A 13,739-nucleotide genomic window follows, 5' to 3' on the forward strand; every position below is an offset into this window, starting at 1 on the left:
TCCTCAGCTCCCCACACCCTCCCCCGGGGTCACCTGTGACCCATCTTCAGTCCAAAGGGCAGAGGTGTGCAGGCTTCCCGTGCACATGAGCACAGTCAGGCCCATGCTCCGCCCCCGCACCCCCCCACCGCCAGGGCCTGGCTCATGCCAACGTGCCCATCATCGAGTCACAGCATCAGCCCTCTTGTGAGCACATCCCATCACACACCAACCCTCTGAGGTGGCTGCTGTTATGATCCCCATTTTTCGGATGAAGAAACTGAGGTCCAGAAAGGTGAACTCACTCACTCAACAAGCCATAAGCCAGTAAGTGGCAAGGCCGGAATGCTAACTTCCGATGTGTGGCTGCACGGCTGGTGTCGTTTCTGTCTGCTGCCTGGGGACAGCCAGGCCCACGTGGGCACGTGCGCCGGAGTGAGCGTGCCCCCTCCCTGGGAGGAGGGTCCGTGGGGACGGCACCAGGACGTTGTTTGTGCTCATTAAAGGGGACAGGGGCAGGACACAGCTCCCTTCAGGGCAGGCTCAGGGCTGCGGACTCTCAGGCTTATCAGGGCCTTCCAAGGCCCCGAGAGGAGCGGACGGGCCTCCAGTCACCAGAAACGCTGTCACCGAGAGCATGTCCTTTAGGTAACTCGAGATCAGGATGTTGCTTTTGGCCGGGGAAGCATAAACCCCTTAGGCTTTCACTCGGATCGGTGAGCCGCAGCGCAGTTGTCCCTGGGGGTGGGACACGGGGGAAGCTGGCCCGGTGTGCACACTGCTGAGGCCGCCGCTGTGAGCCGGGGGGTGGGGAGGTTCCCCGCTAACCTAGGACCACCCCTGCCCCGTGTGGGACCATCAGGCCACAGGGAGGACGAGAGGCCAGGGAGCTTGGCGCCAGCAGCCGGGGGCGCCGAGGATGGTGGACAGGGCAGGTGCACCCCACTCCGGGAGGGCCCACCTGCCCCAGGAGGGCACCTGCCAAGGCCGCGTGGCCGGCTCTCCGCACGCTCCACCAAGCCCACGTCTCCTGGATGGAGCCCCTGCCACGTGCTGAGTGTGCGTTCGTGGTATTTCCTCCACAGGATACCCTGGGAACCGATTTCCATCTCACAAGAAGAAAGTTGTCTTCAAAGGGCCACGTAACTGGTTCGGGGCCTCGCAGCCTGGAGGTGATGCCATCAGGTGGGAATCCAGCTGCACGGAAAAGAAACTCTGACCCACAGAGGCTTAGGACACGGGAGGCAACTTTCCTCACGCTCAGATGCGCGTGCGGGTCTCCGGCCCCATGCGACAAGAAGGCAGGAGGAAGTCAGAGCCACGGGAGGCGGTTCTTTGCTTCCAGCCACTCGGGCCCTGCTTCCCCCAGGAGGAAGGGGCCTCTGACGGGGACCTACATAGAATCAGGGTGCTTCCTGAGGTGCTGGCGCCCCGGGGCAGGCTCTGTGTGAGTCACATTAAAGGGAGGACCCGCTAGAAGGGACAGCCACTGCCCCTCAGGGTCTCACTCTCCACACCTTGGAGGACACTTGCCCACAGATGTACCTTAAGACCCTGCCCATCTGTCCAAGGCATGTCACCTACTCTGATGTGTCCAGCTCTGCATGAGCCTCATCCCAACCTACTCCCCGCCACACACACACACACACACACACACACACACACACACACACAGACCCTGCGTTCTCTCTCCTAGAATTCAGGCGACTTAAAGGCAAGCGTGGAACCGCCTTCTTGCTTCACCCCACAGGCCCTGTCAGGGACATGCGCTCCCAGCAGGCCCAGTAATTACCTATTTTCCAAAGTAGCTTCACCGAGGTGGCAGGTGAGATGGGTTTGCCCATGGGGAGGCACTGAAGGAATCCAGAGCATAATTCCTCCTTACTTTAAAAAGATTGCATGTGTAATGTGTGATATTTTACCGAACTATTCCAATCAAAGAAAAGAAACATAATCCCACTATTGTATTCGGATATATAGTTCTCCAGTCTTTTTTTTTCATACATATCCAGACATAAGTTTTTTTTTAGATTTTTTATTTATTCAAGAGAGAGCGAGCATGGGGATGGGCAGAGGGAGAAGCAGACCCCTTCCTGAGCTCACTCCCCACTGCCTGTTCTGTTTTGTTACTTTACAGACCCATAAAATGCATCATAAATATCTTTCCATATCAACAGTTGTTCTCTGGGAACAACATTCTCAGTGGCTAGACAAGGCTTCACTGCATGTATGCTCTAGATAACCCACTCCGAATCGTTGGCTTCCCATATACATATTTTTTGTGCTCTCACTATTGTAAACCACGCTTGAAAAGTATCCTCAGAGACCCATCTCTGAGCACATCCTGAATTCTTTCTTTCAGGTAAATTCCTAGAAGAACAGTTGGACTACAGAGTAAGTACATTTTAAAGGCTTTAGTAAGTGTTGCCAAATCGCCCTCTAGAAAGATTACAATGGCTTGTCCTCCCACCAGCAGATGAGAGCAGGAAAGACATCTATTGAAATATTGGCTGTGTTCTTGGCTCTTTCTTCTCCTAAAAAAAAAAAAAAAAAATTGCCCTCCAGGAGCCCTAGAAGGTTAATGAATGTATTAATTTATTGTGGGTAAATCATTTATGAAATCAAAACATCCCTTGGAATATTGTAATATCTCAGAATTGTGATGGGGGTCCTAGTAAATGGTCAGTGGAGGAAATCAGGCATAAGAGGCAAAATGCTTCTTCCGCTAACCTGGCCACCCTTGGAAGAAGCTTGTGGTTGGGTTTTGGGGGGATGGTGGTACTTTGGGGGCCTGCTGGTGATTTCTCAGATTTCTTTTTTTTTTAAGATTTTATTAATTTATTCATGAGAGACAGAGAGAGAGAGAGAGAGGCAGAGACACAGGCAGAGGGAGAAGCAGGCTTCACACAGGGAGCCGGATGTGGGACTCGATCCCGGGACTCCAGGATCACGCCCCGGGCTGAAGGCAGCCCTAAACCACTGAGCCACCCAGGGATCCCCGATTTCTCAGATTTCTATAGTGTTGGCCACATTTGTGGACTCAACTAGCAGAGGCCTGTACCAGCCCTGCCAATGCACCAAGGCTGAGCCTGGGAGCAAGGGGATCAAACTTTAGAACCCCAGAAAGGACCCCCTAGAGAAAATAGAGAGTGCCATCCCTAGCATATAGGTCCCCAGGCAAATATTGTTTCCAGGCTTCTGTCTATACTGCAATTTGAGTCACCCCAAATCAGCAGCCCAATCTCACATGATCCTGGAAAAAAAATCCACCAGAAATGCAAATCAAAACTGCAATATTACCTCATACTCGTGAGAATGGCCGTCATCAAAAAGACAAGAGATTATAAATACTTTTGAGGATGTGGAGAAAACGGAACAGTCATGCATTGTTGTGAGGGATGAAATTTGGTGTAGTTATTATGGAAAACGGTATGGAGGTTCTTCAACAGTTTAAAAATAGAACTACCATGTGATCCAGCAATCCCACTTCCGGTCATGTAACCGTAGAAATTGAAATCAGGATCTCAAAGGGAATACTGCTCTTCCACATTCATTGCACCATTATTCACAGTAGTCGAGACATAGAAACAACTTTAGTGTCTGTCAAAGGATAAATGGATAAAGAAGACGTGGCGTCCATAGACCATGGAATGCTATCAGCCACCAGAAAGAAGGACCCCTGCCGAGTGTGACAAAACTTGAAGACATCATGTTAAGTATAATAAGACAGAGAAAGACAAATGCTGTATGATCTCACTATCGTGTGGAATCTAAAAAAGCCAAACTCTTAGAAATAAAGAGAAGAGCGGTGGTTAGTAGGGGCTGGGGGAGGGAGAAATGGGGAGATACTGGTCAAAGGGTACAAACTCTCAGTTACAAGATAAATAAGCCCCAGGGGTCCAGAGTACAGCACGGTGATTATATTTAATAATACTGTATAATATACTTGAAAGTAGATAATAGGTCTCAAATGTTCTCACCACGCGCACACACACATGCACACGCACATGCACACACACAGTAACTATGTTATAGTTTGGAGGCATTAGCTAACACTACAGTGGCAATCACTTTGCAATACATAACTGTATCAAATCAACACTTTGCACATCTTAAACTTACACCATATGTCAACTTTATCTCCCTAAAGCTGAAAAATAAATACCACAGCAGCCACTGGGAACAATCCCCCATGCCAAGGTGCCAGGGCTCTAGGATGACTGCATAAGTGGGAGTCCCAGAGCTCCTTGGAGCATCTGGTCCACCCAATAGATGTCAGGTCAGGAAGGAGCAGAGGGTAGAAGGCTGGAGTGATCCTCAAAGAAAAGAAATGGGATTCAGGGCCCACCTGTGACCCAGTCCAGGCTTTGGGCTTCCTGCCCAGCCAGCACTGCCACCCCATCTCTTCTGAGCACTAGAGACAGATTTTTAAATGTTTTTGCAAGGTACTCCAAAGCTCTGGACCTGAGCAGGGGCCTGGCCTGCACAGGACTAAGGGCGGTGGTACTGATAACAGATTTTCCTAGGAGACCTACGGTGGGTAAGCCAACTATCCTTTGTATAATGGGTAAAGCCAGGCACAAGGACAACCAGGAGCCATGTGATTGGACATTTCCCAAGTGTTTCTCCCATTCTGCACCCACTTTGTGGCCCAGGAGGCTCATCTTTGTGATGTGTATCAGCTGAACCCAGTTTGGCTCTGGTTTTGGCCAATGGGGGGGGCACAGGCTAGAGATCAGAGGGTGGGAGCAGAGAAAGGCCAGGGTATTTATTTATCTGGTTTCTTGCCTGCTAGGCCACGGTCTGAGGGCTCTGCGTTTCTTCTCCTAAAGCTTTCCTAATGCCCATACTAGGAAGCCCTTTCGGCTCCTACCTTGCTAGCTTAGAGATGGCAAAGGCTTCTTCCTGCTCCCAGCTCTAGGATGCCATCCCACCCCTTTCAGGATCCTTCTAGCCTGCCCACATTTTGTAAATGGACCCTTCATTTAACTCCCTTAGATCATTGCTTTAAATGATTCCCTCTCTGGCAGCCCAGGTGGCTCAGCGGTTTAGTGCCACCTTTGGCCCAGGGCGTGATCCTGGAGACCTGGGATCAAGTCCCACGTCAGGCTCCCTGCATGGAGCCTGATTCTCCCTCTGCCTGTGTCTCTCTGCCTCTCTCTCTCTCTCTCTCTCTCTCTGTCTCTCATGAATAAATAAATAAAATCCTTAATAAAAAAATTAAAAAATAAATGATTCCCTTTCCTGCCTGCCAAGCCCCTGACTGACACACTGGTTTAAGACTCAGGAGTAGTTCTGTTTCTTCATTCATCTTCCCCACTGGACCATCTAACACTCAGGGTCTTCTTAATAATGGTCCCCAGCTTCTTACTCAGAGGCTGAATGCCACCACTCTGCTAAATGCTGGGCAATGAGGGTGACTCCCCCATGGACACTGCTCTCCATCACTACAAATCTGGGAAGAGGCTAGGGAAGAAAGACACGCATGTGCTCAGAGAACCCAAGCACCCAGGGAAGGACTCAAGGGCTGAGGAGGAGGTGGAGGTATTAGCAAGGCGCTGTAGAATGGAAGGAGCAGGATATTGTGGGGAGGAGATGGGCTTTCGGGGCAGAGGGAACATTCAAGGGAGGCTTTGAAGAATGGATGGATTTTGTCAGGTGGAAACACAAATGAGCATTCATTCCATCACCATCCATAGAAGACAATGAGAAGACCAGAGCCTGGGGTAGTTGAATCTATGGGGCACTAAGGAGCCTAGACTTTCTTTGTGAGTAGTGGGAAACCAGTGATGATTTTTGATGAGAGGAGAGGTTTAAAGAAACTGTCCCTCAACCCAGAGTGGGATATTTTTGCATAATCTAAGCAGTACAAATTGTGATAGAATTCCACATTAACTTAAGAGCCCTCCCTATAAAAGTACTAAAGAAAAAGTGACAATATTCTATCTTTTTCTGTAGTTCATGAGAATAGGTTACAAACCATAAACAAGCTTAAACTAAGGCCTTTTTTTAATTTGAGATTGGTTTGTTTTTGACTATATTCCGTCTTCTCCATTCCCTGGGGGGAAATAACGGGAAATAACTAGAAAGAAACATGCTTGAGGGCCTACGCTCTCCACCCCAAACTCTAGGGCTATTTTGATCCTTGCTCAAAGATGTCCTATTGCAACAGAGACAGCAGATATTGGCTGGTGTTGAAGCAGGGACTGGTTCCAGAGCTTTAAGTCCCAACAGCCTTGGACCAGAGAAAACAATTAGGAGCCATGGAGACGGGAGACAGAGGCAATGGTGGCTGCAGTCAAGAGGAAATCAGACCTCACCACATCACTTTCCCATTTGTGACTTTCCCATCAATGTAGACAGCTTGAAGCCTCTCTGAGGCAGGGAGTGGGTTCTGTCTATCAGAGGCCTCCCCCAGGGAGTGGGGAAGTGGAGACCTCAGCCATCAGTGCTGCTCTGGGAGGGGAGGCACACACCCAACCAAAGGCTCAACTCTTGGGTCTCTGAGCAATTAACAAACTGACCTAACTCCCATCACAATCTTTCCATCAGGTTGAGATGATCTTTCTATGACTTACTGACTCAGATCTTATAAATCCCAGAATCTGAGACTAGAGTACTTGGGAGGGGCATAAAGGGCCCATATGATAGTCACGTCCCACCAACCCACCCCAACTTACAGATGGGAAGCACTTTGCCTAAGCCCCTCCAGGGCTTTCTCTCCTCACCTTATGACCTGTCACCAGGTTCCCATTTTCTACCTTGAATACAGTCCCAGTGGCTACCATGCCTTGTATACTCTAGGCCAGGCACCATGCAAAGGGCACACAATAAGATAACTCTGGAAGGTGTATTAGCCTGCCTTTTGTGCATGCAAGGAAACTGAGGTTTACCAGAACTTAGAGAGGTTGCCCCAATTGCCTGAACTCACACAGCTGCTCACTGTTGTAGCTGGGATTTGAGGCTGGCCTGGATGTACATCGCTTGCACTACCTGATATGTGGTGTTGCATTGGTTGTAGACTCCGCACGTAGGTTCCTAGAAGTCAGTCACTTGCTTTAAGGGCTGATAATACTATCCAAATGTCTAACTAAAATCAATCCTGGGCAAAGGAAACACATCTCCTTTTGGGCCCTATGCTGACATTGAGGACAGTTAAGTAAACAGCATGGGCCACAGGAGTCTTCCAAGCACATGAATTCACTCTCAGCCTTGACCTTCAGGGCACTGCTGTTTTATACCCTCTGTGTTCTCCATGCATCATCCAGCCTGGGTGAGGCCCCATTGCCACCAACCTACCGTGACTCAGCACTTATGCAAGTCAGCCTCCATTCCACATGCCCTGCAGGTGCAAGAGCTCATAGCCATGAAGTTGTCATTTCTGCCTCCCCTCCTTTACCCCCAGAACCTAGCTGTCCTGTCTGATCCCTATTTTTCTCTTGTGGCACTGGATTTAGTCATTCTCCTTCCCTGAGCCCCATCCCCAGGGGCTTCACTCCTAACATGGAGCCTGTTGCAATAGCACTGAGGAGGAACAAGGTAGCCTTGAGGATTGACAGCGTGGGCTTTGGAAGCAACAACAGACTAACTGCTGCTCCGCCAGCTATTAGCTCTGGGGACTTGGCGAATGACTTGACCTCCCTGAGTTTGAGTTTGTGCTCCTAACCACAGGGGGCTGTTGTGATGGAGAAATAAATAACATGCGTGACAGTGCTTTGGTCCAGGGCAGAGACCCAACGGTTCAAATTCCTGTTTCCTTAAAATGTATCTCAAAGGAATGCAATAAGGATTGAGTGAAATTATAAAGTACCTAGCATAGTTCCCGGCGCCAGCAGACACTCAATAAACAGAGCTTCCCTTCTGAGGTACTGCCTGCTACCTCATCTTTCATTTGAATTTTTGTTTAGGGCAATATGGTGGAACTAAATGCTGACAAACCCCAGCCTGTCTCAGAAGCTGGGGTGGACGTGGGCTGTGTAGGTCAAGGCCAGACCCGTGGCAGGCTCCCTCAGGCACCTTATCAGCTGGGATTCTGGGTTCCTGGGCTCCGTATGGCCCTGAGGCCGCCAGGACCAAAACACTTGCACAGATGGCTACTCCTGCACAGGGCCTGCCCTCCCAGGCTGCATCTCTGTCTTCCGAGAATCCTCCCAAACCTCCCTCTACTCCTCCTGCTGCTCTTTAACTAAAGCCCATTTTGTCAATTCAATAATCTTGTACTCTTTCTAAAAATAAAACCCATGCAGTCAGATCTCTGAGAAAGGGGAGCTCTAGGTTAAAGGGCAAATTCCTCCCTTTCTGATGTGATCTGGGCTCCCAGGGAGAGAACAGAGCTGGGAACCCCCACCAAAGCTGCTGTGTCAGGAGGGAGCCCCAAGAGAGGATTAGAGAGGCTGTCTGCTAAGTGGGTTCCCACAGGGGATAAATGGCCAAGCTCTAGCCCCTTCTTCTTGGCCCTCGCTCTATCTTATGGCTCATTTCATCTCCCTGCAGACAACTTTGACAAAAGGCCTCTCTGCTTTTGCCCGGGCTCTCCCACAACATAAAACCATTGACTGATATCAAAATGGTCACCTCACTTGGGCCTTCATCATTTTTCAATTTTCCAAGTGACTGCCTCCAGCATGTTGCATTAGAGAGGACAGTGGCTGCATGGGGAAATCCAAGTGGTGCCTGTCCAACCCTGAGGTCTGTCATCATCCGATTCCAATCTCTCCCAGCAAGGTCCTCTTTAGTTGTTAACAGCCTTCTTCTAGAAGGCAACTGGCCAAGGAAGTTAAGCATTCAAGTCTTGGAAATCAAATGGACCCAGATTTGAATCCCAGCTCTGACACTTAAGTGTAGCACTGTGAGGACCTTACCTCTTTGGCCTCAGTTTATTATCCATAAAATGAGATTATAAAGTAAAGAGAAAGGGATCCTACCTCTTGGGATGATAAGAGGATTAGATGAGATGATACATACAAAGTGCTTACAATGGCCTATGCCCAGAGTGATTATGTCAATGTTTTCATTATAATTGTTAATACTCTTACAAAGAGCAGTTTTTGAGCAGGATTTGCAGGGAGAACATCCGTTTCCTTCTTGAACTCCAATTAGGAAAGTACTCTTTGGGGCAAAGGGGGATCAGCCTCTGAACCCCACCCCTATCCTCCTACCACTCATTGCCATTGTGTAGGGTTCACATAGGAAAGGAGAGTGTTGCCTGGTGGTGGGCATCACACAGGAAACTTTGGAGAAAAGCTGACTGCAGCCATCTCTGGGGAAACCCTTGAACAGAGATACTTGTGAAGTTCATGCAATCAGTAACAAATGCTAATAAGAGAGAATGAACTCCTGGACCTGAAGGTGAGAGGTCCAGGGATAGGACTAGCCAGGGCAGGTTCATGAAACAGCACAGCTGAGTGAGGGTAGGAGCCTGCAGGAAGGGAGGTCTGGGCAGAGCAGTTAAAACCTGAAGGGGACAAAGCAATGGAGGCATTTTTCAGACTCGGGGAAGTGGTGGAGTATCTTAGCTAAGAACCTGGGTTCTGGATGCAGACAGCCTCCATCACATCTCGCCTCCACAATCTATCCGCTGCATGACCTGGGCCTCATTAGTTCTCTACAAAAGGAGTATAATAATGGAACTTTTCTCATAGGGCCACAGTCAGGACTTAACTGAGCACATACGTGTAAAGCCCTGGGCACAGCAAAAGGCACATGACTCATGAGTAAATGGAGCCACCGGGCATGTCCAGGTAAAGAGAAGCCACCATCCAAACTCTCTCTCCTCTGTGATGCCATCCTCCTCCCTCCCAACTCTGGCCTATGCTGCCACACATTCCTCATTCCTCAACCTCCACATTGGTACAGGAGGGAAATTCTAGAATCTTAATTAGCCATAGAAACTCATCCTCAATATAATGTATAAACTTGCCAGGGATGTCTAACTGCTACTAGTACATCTCCAGTGCCAGAAAACTCACTACCTTCTAAGGTAGTGTGCAGCACCTGTGGAAATTCTAGAAAGCTCTGTCCCTGGTGGCTTGTGTCCATTGGTTGAAGTTAATTCAGCTGAGTGGCTACTCTGTGCCAAGCCCTGTGCTGGGTATTCATCTATAATAGCCACCAGGACAGATGCGGCCCAGGCTACGGTGGAAAGCTGTCCAGAGCAAACCAAAGTGCCACATACTGTGATGAGCTCCAAGGCTACAGAAACAGAAAACTGGGCCTCGGTGGATTAGTTCTTTCATCAGTCAAATCAAACAATGGGGAAGAATATTAGAAGCAGAGGAAAAGGCAGGAAGAAAAGGCCCAAGAGTGAGGGAGTTTCGTTCGCCTAAGCTGGGAAAGGATTTCCAACTGAGCGGACTGTGAGGACCCAGGCCAGATGTGTAGGGCAGGGTCTTCCCAGGACCAGCAAGCCTGGTAAGCTGCTGGACCTTGCTGTGGGCCCCAGGAGCCCACTGAGGACTGCTGGGGACCAGTGACCTGACCCATCCGAGTGCCAGGAGGAGGGAGCATAGGGGGAAGCAGTGACAGCTGGAGAGGAGGTGGGTGGTGAGCCTCTGCCCAGGTCCAGACTGAAGTTGTGGGTTCGGGGGCACCTGGGTGGTTCAGTCGGTTGAACATTGGACTCTTGATTTCGGCTCAGGTTGCAATCTCAGGGTTGTGAGGTCGAGCCCCTTATCAGGCTCTATGCTCTGAATGGAGTCTGCTTGTCCCTTTCCCTCTGCTCCTCCCCCACCTCTCTCTGTTCTCTCTCTTCTTTCTCTCTCTCTCTCTCTCTCTCTGTCTCAAATACGAAAATAAATAACTTAAAGAAGAAGGGGGTGACAATGGCCTTGTGAAGCCCTACCCAGACACAACGCCTCCCTGAGGGAGGGCTGGAGCTGCCCTGGATGAGGGTGGCAGGGGTCTTTCTCCATTCCCCAGTCCCACCTTGCTTCCCAGGCATTCCAGGTTGGAGCTGGCAGTTATAACTGAAAGGATTGTAGATTTGCACTTAGGAGCGATGGTGCACAAACAGCTCTGGGTCCTGTTGACTTTGCATCCTGGAACCCTTTGGAGGTGGAGGAGGCAGATCCAAGGCTGGCAATTAACCGATTTTCAGCCTTGTTTCCCGCGCAGCAGACCAGATGCCTCTCCCCCGCCAAGACCAGGAGCCCATGGCACCCACCTGACCTTTATCCGGGGAAGTGGGGGCGGGCGGAGGGCCTCTGGTCTGAGCCTGCTGCCCCTCAGCTTCATCATCTGAAAAATGGGCCCTTCAGGGTCCCTTCCAGTGTGAACGACCCCATGATCGTCACCTAAGGGATAGCAGAATGGCTCCCCGATTCCACATCCCCATTGCCTGATGGGCGCCAGCAAGGTCTCCAAGGCAGGGGAACCCTGAGGGAGACTCAAAGTGCTCCAACCCCCCGCAAGCTGACCCTCACGCCCAGGTTCTCCGTGCCCCATCCCAGCGTGATCTATGGCTCTGGGGACTTGGAGCACAGCGCGCAAGATGCCGCAGTCCCAGACATACTGCCACACTCCCCACATACAGGAAATGGACCGTGATACACGTAATATTACATTTTAATGGTCTGCAGCACCAAAGGCAGAATGAGGGATCATTCCTGTGGTGGCGATGGATTAACTCCTTCTTTTCTGGTCTCTTCCAATTTTCCAGGGAAACGAATTGCAGCACAGCACACCCGGTTGTCAAGACAGCAGGGTGCTGGAGTCAGGAACTGGTTTACATGACAGCTTCTGGAATTCTCCTTTTCTGCTTGTCTGTCAATATGCAGGAAGGATGTGACCTTCTGATCAGATCCAGCTCATCTTTCTTTTGTGGACCCCTTCAAGGTCTACCAGGAGTTCGCCTTCCCACCCTCAGTACCACACAGACCTAGAACCCATAACCCTCCACGAGACAGGAAATCTCTGGTGGCTGGCATCTGGGGTATTTTAAAGGGGCACTCTTTAAAATTAAAAGCTCTCTTAAAATTAATAGCTTTGTCTCCACTGTAGGGCCAGAAGGGTACCCAGAGACTGCCAGCTCCCCCTAAGGTCTAGAGGGAGAGAGATACCTGTTCAGTGAATCAAGATCAAGGTGGATCAGGGACCAGGGCTTTGAGAGAGGTTATTACCACCTAAGTGCCCTCTTCCCTGGGTGACAGCACCTGTTGAGCCAGGTGATCCTTCCTTGCCATGCCCCTCACAATGGTGCGCTGGCAAATGTTCAACAACAGACTCCAGGGGTGGAGGTGTCATTGACTGGTAGCATTTGCCAACTTTGGTGGTGTAAATAGTCCCACCATGGCCAGCTTCGGGCTACCAGTGTGAGGTCACTTGTGCAGGGCCAGGAAAGAGGCTCAGCATAACACGGTATCTTCACCACACAGATACAATAGACACAAATAACCTCAATATGCATCACAGTAAAAGAATTAGCAAGTGATGAGTTGTGAGTATTTATCGCTTTTGTTTTTCATAGGATTTAATTATGAGTTTATGTAATGTTTAACAATCGGCTCTCAAAATTCCTGAAAATTGGACAATCGGCAGTTATGAGGTATTTCAGGTTGGCTCCAGCACACCACTGCTCCCTCAGCTGAAAGTCACTGGCCACATGTCACTTTTATTAGTGTGGACATACCCGAGAAAGAGCCATGGCACTGGCTCCCAGGCTCAGCTGCAAACAGACACCAGCTTGGAAGGACCAATCACTGGCAGGTACTTCCTTTTCTCATCAATCAGCCTGAGCAGCTGCTGAGCTCAAATGCTATCACATATTTTGCTCCACAGATAAGATCTGGTCCCTGAACTCTACGTCCAACTCCTGCAGGCAGGGAGATTTGGACACTAGCCTGTCATCTTTAAAGCATACATGGCCTCTTCCATCCGATCATCTCCAAGGTGACCCTTTGTCAAATATTGGCTCTATCTGACTGACCCAAGGGCACAGGAGGCCTCTCTGTGGCACCTGCAGCTAAGACTGTCTTTGCTGAGGGACAAAAAAGAGAACCTTGAGGTACCCTCCAGTAAGATGGAAAATTGTCTTGAGGATGAAATGGGACAAGACCCAAGATGGCCTCCAATGATGCCAGCCTCCTGGTGGTGACACACTGCATAGTTCCCTCCACAGTGAATAAGGTGGAGTAGGACATCATGAAACAGCAGGAGAGTCCTTTGGAGACAGAGTCATGAAAGACAGTGTTTCTGCCTTGTTCCTCTTGTACCACTCTCTCAGGGAGGAGCCAGCCTCCATGTCACCAAGACAACCAAGGAGTCCTATGGAGACAACCACATGATGATGCACTAATGGTTCCTGCCAGCGATATGAATGAACTCTCTCGAAAATGGACCCCTCCTCCCAGCACCCCTTCAGTGCCCTGCAGCACACAAAGCTTTTGGGAAAGGGGACATTAAATAAGTCAAAGCATGATCCCAGCTGTCAAGGTGATGCATTCGCAGGGCATATGTGAGTTAGGAGTCACTTTGGCTGCGTGTATGATACTGCTATTGGTCACACAGTAACAGTGACTTAAACAAGATAGACGTTTGCGTCCCTTAGGTAAACAAGGTCAGAGGTGGACAATCTAGATCTGTTATGGCACTCCATCGGGTCAGTGACCCAGGCTCCTTCTATCTTGTTACCTTGCTATCATCAGCACGAGTCTTCTACATCCTAGTCCAAAAAGGCTGCGTGAGTGCCAATCATCACATCCCTTTTATCCAGGGAAGAAGAAAGGGATAAAGAAGGATAACCCTCAAGACAGTTAGCAGACATT

This window comes from Canis lupus, chromosome 28 (genome assembly GCF_011100685.1).
Source record: "Canis lupus familiaris isolate Mischka breed German Shepherd chromosome 28, alternate assembly UU_Cfam_GSD_1.0, whole genome shotgun sequence".
In the NCBI taxonomy this organism is placed as follows: domain Eukaryota; kingdom Metazoa; phylum Chordata; class Mammalia; order Carnivora; family Canidae; genus Canis; species Canis lupus.